This window comes from Jatropha curcas, chromosome 2 (assembly GCF_041381405.1).
Source record: "Jatropha curcas cultivar XTBG-Jc1 chromosome 2, XTBG_Jcur_1.0, whole genome shotgun sequence".
NCBI classification, from domain to species: Eukaryota; Viridiplantae; Streptophyta; class Magnoliopsida; order Malpighiales; family Euphorbiaceae; genus Jatropha; species Jatropha curcas.
The window spans coordinates 9,786,680-9,795,101 of record NC_143152.1 but is presented as its reverse complement, the minus strand read 5'-3'; positions in this window follow the sequence as shown (position 1 = coordinate 9,795,101).

The window sequence follows — 8,422 nt, the reverse complement described above, 5'->3', positions numbered from 1 at the left end:
GCAGGGGTCATTGTCAACTCGCCCCAAGAAAAGTGGAAAGTATTGGTAGTGTCCCACCACCTCTCAGCCAAAGCACACAATAGCTCCTTGTAGTTACTTCGACCCATGTCAGATATCTCAGGTATCCAGATAGAGGATGGACGGATAATCGCGCCAACCGGGTTATTTTGATCAAATAGTTCAAGCGGAACTCCAGCCACAGAACTCTCGGCTACATCCAATTTGATACGGGTATCCTAAAAGGTTAAAGGTAAAAAACCTAAGAATTACTCCTCGGTTCTTTACTAAGGGTAATATCTTAGTTCCATTCTAATGTGCATACTAATAAAGAGGTAAGCAAAAGAAATTCCAAAATTCATAATTTGGCCTAAGCCCAAAAGTTCACAATTGGCCTAAGGCCCTAAAATCTACAGTTTTTCGGCCTAAGGCCCGGATAATAAAAATATGCAAAGGTGGAAAAGAACTCATGGGCATAGATGCCAGTCATGGAGGCGTGCGTGTCAGCATCTGCCATGAGATCGACCTCATCGAGAGAAATCCCCGGAGACCCGAGAAAGTCCTCGTCACTGCTAGGAGAAGCCATAGAGGAAGGAAGTCTTGTAACTTTGAAAGTTGAAAGGATTTGAGAGAACTCTTGTGTAGAGAGTTTAGAATGAGTGAATAGTGAGATTTCAAGCTATTTATAAGCAAATGGCCAAAACGCGGGTCTTCTGGACGCGTCTGTTTTTAGCCTCCAAAATTTGTGTTTCAGACAACACCGACTCCCATAAATCATTTTTATGGTTGCCGGTGGGGGGCAACTGTGAACACCCAAATTTTGAGGCTCGAAGAGCCATTCTTTTCGACTGCAAATAGCCCGGCCGGACCAAGGCCATTTTGGAAGTTCACCGAAAGTATGCCAATATGGTACTTGAAACATCCGGGACGTCGCGAGGATCGCAGATCTGGGCCCGAAATTTTTTTTGGAGGTCCGGAGTGCCCGGAAAGGCCTCCGGAGCGAAAAGATAGCAAGACCACCGGCGGCCCAGCCGCGAGCCTGCGGCCCCAGCCGCCCGAGTCGGCGGCCCAGCCGCCGGACACGGCGGTCCGGCCGCCGAGCCCAGCCGCCGAGCCCGGCGGCCCGGCCGCCGGAACAGTCCGTCTTTGCCTCTAAATAGTGGCCTCGGCACTCCATTTTCGGCACTCAGTCTGTGTTGACGGACGCTCCTTCTCCCTACGCTCTTTGCGATTCTTACTGCTTTCTTGCATTTTTTTTAATTTTAGTTTTATTTTATTGTTGTGATACTTGGTCACTTAAAATTAAATTACAATTAATTCCCTTAATGAGGAGCTTGACTTGGAGTTAAGAAGCGGTCGACGATTAAATCAGGTACGTGAACTGAACTCTGCCTATTTAATTTTAGATTCATGCATGCTTCTTTTCTACTCCTAATAATTCTATAACTGCATAAATGCTTCATGTCATCATTAGGCAAACAAATTGGCTCAATTAAATAAATTTAGGCTAAATGCCCGGTTAATTAATAATCGTGGTATTAAAGCCTAAATCCGACAATATTGGCTTAAAATACCTAGTTAATTAATAGCTATGGTGTAATCGCCTTTATTTCAAACAAATCCGGCTTAAGTCCAATTAATTAATAATTGTGGCTAAAAGCCTTAATCGATCACGTTTTGGCAACCAATTGCCTACAATTAAATCAATTTTTTTGGCAAAATGCCTAAAATTAATCAACTTATTTTGGCTAAAAGCCTTAAATCAATCACTTTGGCGACAATCGCCTAAATAATCATCTTTTGGCAAACAAATTGCCTAAATCAACCTTTTTTGGCTAAAGCCTTCAAATTAATCAATCTTTTGGCTAAAAGTCTTAAATCAAGCATTTTGGCGACAATCGCCTAAATCACAATATTTGGCAACATTTGCCTAAATCATTCTTTTTGGCTAAAAGCCATTAAAATCAACATTTTTGGCATCAAATGCCTAAAAATCAATCAATTTTCAGGCAAAATGCCTAAACAAAATGCACGAAGCATACACACTCATGCATTAAGCATACCCATTCGAAGCCCTTCAAAGAAGGCCTATCGAACTACGTTGACTTGATCTTCCATTCAAACGGAAGTGTAGGCACGTTTGGGATCTAACCCCAAGCGGCAAGTCGAAATCACATAAACATTTTTTTTTTGGTCCAATTACTTAATCTTCCTTGCAAAGCATTCATTCTTTGGTTAGTTTAATCAGCATGACATAGTCTCGGGATCCACCTCGGGTTCGTAGACCATGCCTTAAACATGGGTTAATTAATCTAGTAATTAAGTTAATTAAAATTGGAGTCACTTAAGGGTTTTTCCTAGTTTACCCTAAAATAATTAACAAGGTGGCGACTCATACATTCACGTGCTTTCTACCCTTAGTCACATGCATTCATATGACATGATGTTTGGGGAGGGGTTCACACCCGCCTTAACCATAAGGCAAAAGCGGGTCTTTTAATTTTATTTGATATGTATGGTGGATGAATGATGGATGTGATGCTTAATTTATGAATGGATGCAATGGATGAACTTATCTGGGACGATTAAATAAGTTTCTACATAGGAAGTCGGTTCGATTCGCATCGGGTTGGGTTTTAAATAATTGGCTTTTCTAAAATAAAATCAATTAGAAATCGTAGGTTAAAAAGAGGGCCGTTTTCCGGGCGTTGGCTTCCAACGGGCCGACGTACCTAATTCCCTTACCTAGAATCGTACTTGGTACGCCTGACCAGTTTTCTTTTTAAATAATTCGGCCTTGAATAAAATGGGTTAAAAGGAGTCACTTTTAAAATAAAAATTGGAAACGGTCCCATTGCCGACATTAATGGGTGGCGACTAAAAATGATTTATAGACCAATTTATCGGCATCGCGTATCCAAAAAAGGTTTTATCACCTCTTTTTCCAAAACAAAATAATAAAACCAAAATACAGATTTCGCATTTTCGGGGAAAAATAGAGTTCGGCTACAGAAACAGCCAGCATATATCATGAATTTGGTGGATGACAAGCCCTGGTATTGGGATATACAGAATTATCTTCAGAATGAAGCCTACCCGGAGGGATCCACCAAGACTGATCAACGGACATTGAGACAGTTAGGCATCCGGATATTTCCTTACTGGGGGAGTTCTGTATAAAAGAAGTTGGAATGGCCTGCACCTAAGGTGCGTTGATGAGGAGAAGCTCAAACCATCATGGATTCCTTACATAATGGGGAGTTCTGGGCCACACATGCACGGGATAGCCTTGGCTCGGAAAATCGTGAACCTGGGTTATTACTGGTCAACCATGAATGCAGATTGCGTGAGGCACGCGAAGAAGTGCCATGAGTGTCAAATTTTTGCCTAAGCTGTAAAGACAGCCTCCGGTTAATTTGAATCCTATTGCTTCACCATGGCCTTTCGCAACTTGGGGCATAGAGACGTGATCGGAAAAATCCACCCGAAGGCTTCCAATGGTCATCAATTTATCCTGGTTGCTGTTGATTTATTCACTAAGTGGATTGAGGCAGCCTCCTATTCGGTCTTGAATGCCAAGAAGGCAGCACAGTTCGTTCGTACTAACATCCTTTGTCGGTACGGAACGCCATTCGATCATTACTGATAACGGGTCCCACTTTCAAAATGAATTTTCTGACCTGTTGAAGCAAAAGAAGATTCAACATCGTAAGTCCTCACCCTATCGTCCACAAACAATGGGGCTGTAGAGGCTGCAAACAAGGCTATAAAAGTCATTTTGCAAAAGACAGTTAGAAAGCACAAAGCTTGGCATGAACAGTTGCCAAATGCCTTATGGGATACAGGACTTCAATCAGAACGCCTACTGGGGCAACTCTGTATTCCTTAGTGTATGGTATGGAAGCAGTGTTGCCTATTGAGCTGGAAGTTCAGTCGGTGTGGATTATCCGGGAAAGCCAGATCAGCGAAGCAGATTGGGCTAAGAATTATCATTTGCAACTCTTGGGTATGGATGAAAGTGATTGCAAGCGATCCACCAAACTCAAGTTTACCAGAGAAGAATGGCACGACATTTTAATAAGAAGGTCAAAGACCAAAAACCTGGAAGAAGGTTGTTTGGTCCTGAAGAATTAGACAGCCAATCATAGACCCACGTGGGAAAGTTTCGTCCTCATTGGGCTGGACCCTATGTGTTGAAGAAAATATTGTCGGCGGAGCCGTCATTGTGACTGATTTGGATGTTTTGGAATTCACTAATCCATGTAATTTAGATCAATTGAAAGGATATTTGTATAATAAGCATTGCATAATGTAAAAAGAGGCTACATTAGACCTGATTCTCCTCGAAAAAAGAAATTGTGTATCGGAGATATGTTAAGCACCCCTCTTTGGGCGCGGTCTAAACATTAATGAAAAAAAAAATCATTTCATAATTCATTCTTCTTTGCCAAATAAAAAAAAGGGGGGGAAAGAAAGAAGGTAAAAAAAAAGAAAACCCGCTAAGGTCGAAAACCCGAAAGGGCGACTTAGGCAACAAGTCGTGGCCCGCTAAGTTGAAAACCCAAAAAGGGCGGCTTAGGCAAAAATGGATAGCTCGCTAAGTTGAAAACCCGAAGGGCAGCTTAGGCAAAAATTAGAGCTTAAATAAATAAAGTTGGAAAATGCTTGGAAAGCTTAAAAGCCAAATGACATTCTCAATTTAAAACAATAAAGTCAAACAGTCCGAAGTCAAGCAGAAGCAAAAAAAGTCCAAAAAAAAAAAAAAAAAAAACAAAACATACATCCAAAATCCAAAGTCAAAGTCACAAATAAAAAGTCAAAATAAAGGGAAAACAACAAAAGTCCAAAAGCCTATAACGATCTAGGTGTCCCGTCGCCTCCGTGGGGCAACATCCTCCGAGTCATCCCTAGCCGCTGAACTCTCTCCAACCTTGCCTGTCCGGGGAGCCAACACAATCTCCTCATCAGTCCCAACCTCATTACCAGTGTCAGCCTGAACCCAACCTTCAAGTACGCTCAGCAGTGCGTTCCTCCTTGGCCTTTCAGCCGGCCAGACAACGGCATGAACCAGGTCCGATACTCAGGAGAAGTCTGAACACCGGCAGGATTAGGTAAGGCCTAACCATGTGATGGTCTCTAACCCAAGCTCTGAGAACACTCGGGTAACACCCGGAGTGATGGCCGAATCAGCTGAAATGTCATCCACAATCGAACAGTCTGGTCTATCCCCATCTGCCTCAAAACGCGTGAAGCGCAATACCAAGTACAGTGTGTAAGGCCTAAAAGGTAAACCCGAGTATGGCAGAAGCTAACTTGGATGAAGCGGTGATGTCATACCAGGAAACGTACCACAGTACCTCATCTGGGCCCAGCTCAATCAGCCACGAGGTCATGCATCAGTAGACGGATGAGTGATCAGGATCCTTCGCATACGATACTGAGAAGGGTTGTAAGGCAAGGAAGTAGGAGCAGCAACCACTTGGAGGTGGTCCTTTAACCAAACCTGAGTATAGATCCTTTCTATTACGAAGGAATGAACCAAAAGAAAGAAGAGACAATAAGCAATAGGAGATAGACAATACCTCCCCAAATTGATCTTTTCTACCTTGGAGAGACTCTTAGTCCAATTGTGCATGCATGCTAATAAAACGGTAAGTGCAGAAACATAAAAAAAAAAAAAAATTCCCAATTTGGCCCCAAAGGCCTAAGAGTTCACAATTTGGCCACAAAGGCCCAAAAGTTAACATTTTGGCCCCTAAGGCCCAAAAATTCCCAATTTGGCCCCAAAGGCCCAAAATGCCCAACTTGGCCACAAAGGCCCAGAAGTTCACATTTTGGCCCTAAGGCTCAAAAATTCCCAATTTGGCCCCAAAGGCCCACAAATGCCCAATTGGCCACACAGGCCCAGAAGTTCACATTTTGGCCCCTAAGGCCCAAAAATTCCCAATTTGGCCCCAAAGGCCCAAAAATGCCCAATTTGGCCACGAAGGCCCAAAAGTTCACATTTTGGCCCTAAGGCCCAAAAACAAATTGAAGAAAATAAAAAAAATCAAGGAAATAGCCAAAAGGCGGTCTTTTGGACGCGTCAATTTTCGCCTTTAAAATTTGGTTTTCAGGCAACCACCGATGCCCATAAATCATTTTATGGTTGCCGGTGGGGGCAACTGTGAATACTCAAATTTGAGGCTCAAAAGCCTGTTTTCCCCAGACTACAAACAGTCCAGCCGGACCGGAGGCCATTCGGAAAAGTTCACCGGAAGTATGCCAATATGGTACTTGAACGTCCGGAAAATTACGAGGATCGCAGAACTGGTCCCGGAATATTTTTTGGAGGACCGGAACTCCCGGAAAAGCCTCCGGAACGAAAGACTAGCAAGTCTGCCGGCCACGGCGGCGGCGACCACCGGTCAAGGCGGCGCCGGCCGCCGGACACGAGGCGCTTGCCGCCGAACACGGCGGCGGCGACCACCGTCCAAGGCGGCGCCGGCCACGGCGACAACGCCGCCGGACATAGCGGCAGCGGCCGCCCTCCAGCCCGGGTTTTCCCTATAATACAGCCCCGGTGCGACTTTTTTTACTCACTCAGTCTGTGTTGACGGACGCTCCTTCTCCCCTACGCTCCTTGCGATTCTTTTACTGCTTTTCTGCATTTAGTATAGGCTTTATTACTCTGTTGTTGTGATATTTGGCCACTTAATTAAATTAAATTAATTAATATTCCCCAAACGAGGAGCTTAATCTGGAGTTTTCAAGCTGAAGCTAAGAAGCGGCCGTCGATTAACTCAGGTAAATAAACGAAACTCTGCTCATTTAATTTTAGCATTCATGCATATTTCTTCTTCTACCTCCAATTCTGAATTAAACTGTTGCATAAATGCTATCACGTCATCAACTTGGCAAATAAACTGCCTTAATTAAATATGATTAAGCTTAAATGCCCGGTAATTAATAATCGTGGTATTAAAGCCTAAATCCGACAATATTGCTAAAGTATCTGGTCAATTAATGACTATGGTACCAATCGCCTTTATTTCGAACAGTCCGGCTTAAGTCCAATTAATCATAATTGTGGCTAATAGCCTTAATTAAACACGTTTTTTTTGGCAATAAATTGCCTATATTGCAATTCAATTGATCGCTTTTGGCAAACAAATTGCCTATAAGTGAGATTAACCATTTTTAGCGACAAATCGCTTAATCAAAGCTTTGGCAAAATGCCTTGAATTAATCAATCTTTTGGCTAAAAGCCTTAAATCCATCAATTTTGGCGACAATCGCCCAATCAATACCTTTTGGCAAACAAATTGCCTAAATCAACTCATTTGGCTAAAGCCTTCAATAATCACTCTTTAGCAAACAAATTGCCTAAATCAATTCATTTTGGCTAAAGCCTTCAAATAATCAATTTTGGCGGCAATCGCCTAAATAATCATCTTTTTGGCAAAGCAAATTGCCTAAATTAATCTTTTTGGCTAAAGCCTTAAGTCAACACTTCTGGCAACAAACGCCTAATCAAATCAATCAATTTTCTGGCAAAATACCTAAACAAAATGCACAAAGCATACACACACTCATGCATTAAGCATACCCATTCAAAGCCCTTTTAAAAAGGCCTATCGAACTACGTGACTTTGATTTTCCATTCAAACGGAAGTACGCAGGCACGTCGGGATTTAACCCCGAGCGGCAAGTCGAAATCATCAAAACATTTTCATTGGTCCAATTACACCATTTACCCTGCAAAGCATTCATTCACATTGGTTAGTTCTCAGCATGACATAGTTCTCGGGATCCACCTCGGGTTCGCAGACCATGCCTTAAAAATTGGGATAATTAATCTTGTAATTAGGTTAATTAAAATCAGAGTCAACTTAGGGTTTTTTTCCTAGTTTACCCTAAAATAATTAAACAAGGTGGCGACTCACACATTCACGTGCATTTCTGCCCTTAGTCATATTCATTAAATGCTTAGTATTCGGGGTAGGGGTTCACAGTTCCACTTGTTGTATCATGGTTAACAACATGGTTGAACAACAAAACAACATTCCGAATCCACAAAATGACCATAAATGATGAACCAGTAATAAGGAATAATTCACGAATGATCAAGTGGTTTCACAAGAAATAGCATTACGAAGGTCATAAAGGCAAAGAAGGCCAGCTATTTCTAGTGATTATGTGATTTACCTCACTTGAGCATGAATGTGAATTGAGCATTGATAAGGACCCAGTCTCTTTCTAGAAATCCATGGAATGTGATAATTTTGAAATGTGGTTTAATGCCATGAAGGAAGAAATGCAATCAATGAGTGATAATCAAGTCTGAGATTTAGTCGAGTTGCCTGCGGGGTCAAAACAAGTTGGTTGTAAATGGGTTTTCAAGACCAAACGGGACTCTAAGGGCAACATTAAAAGATATAAGGCC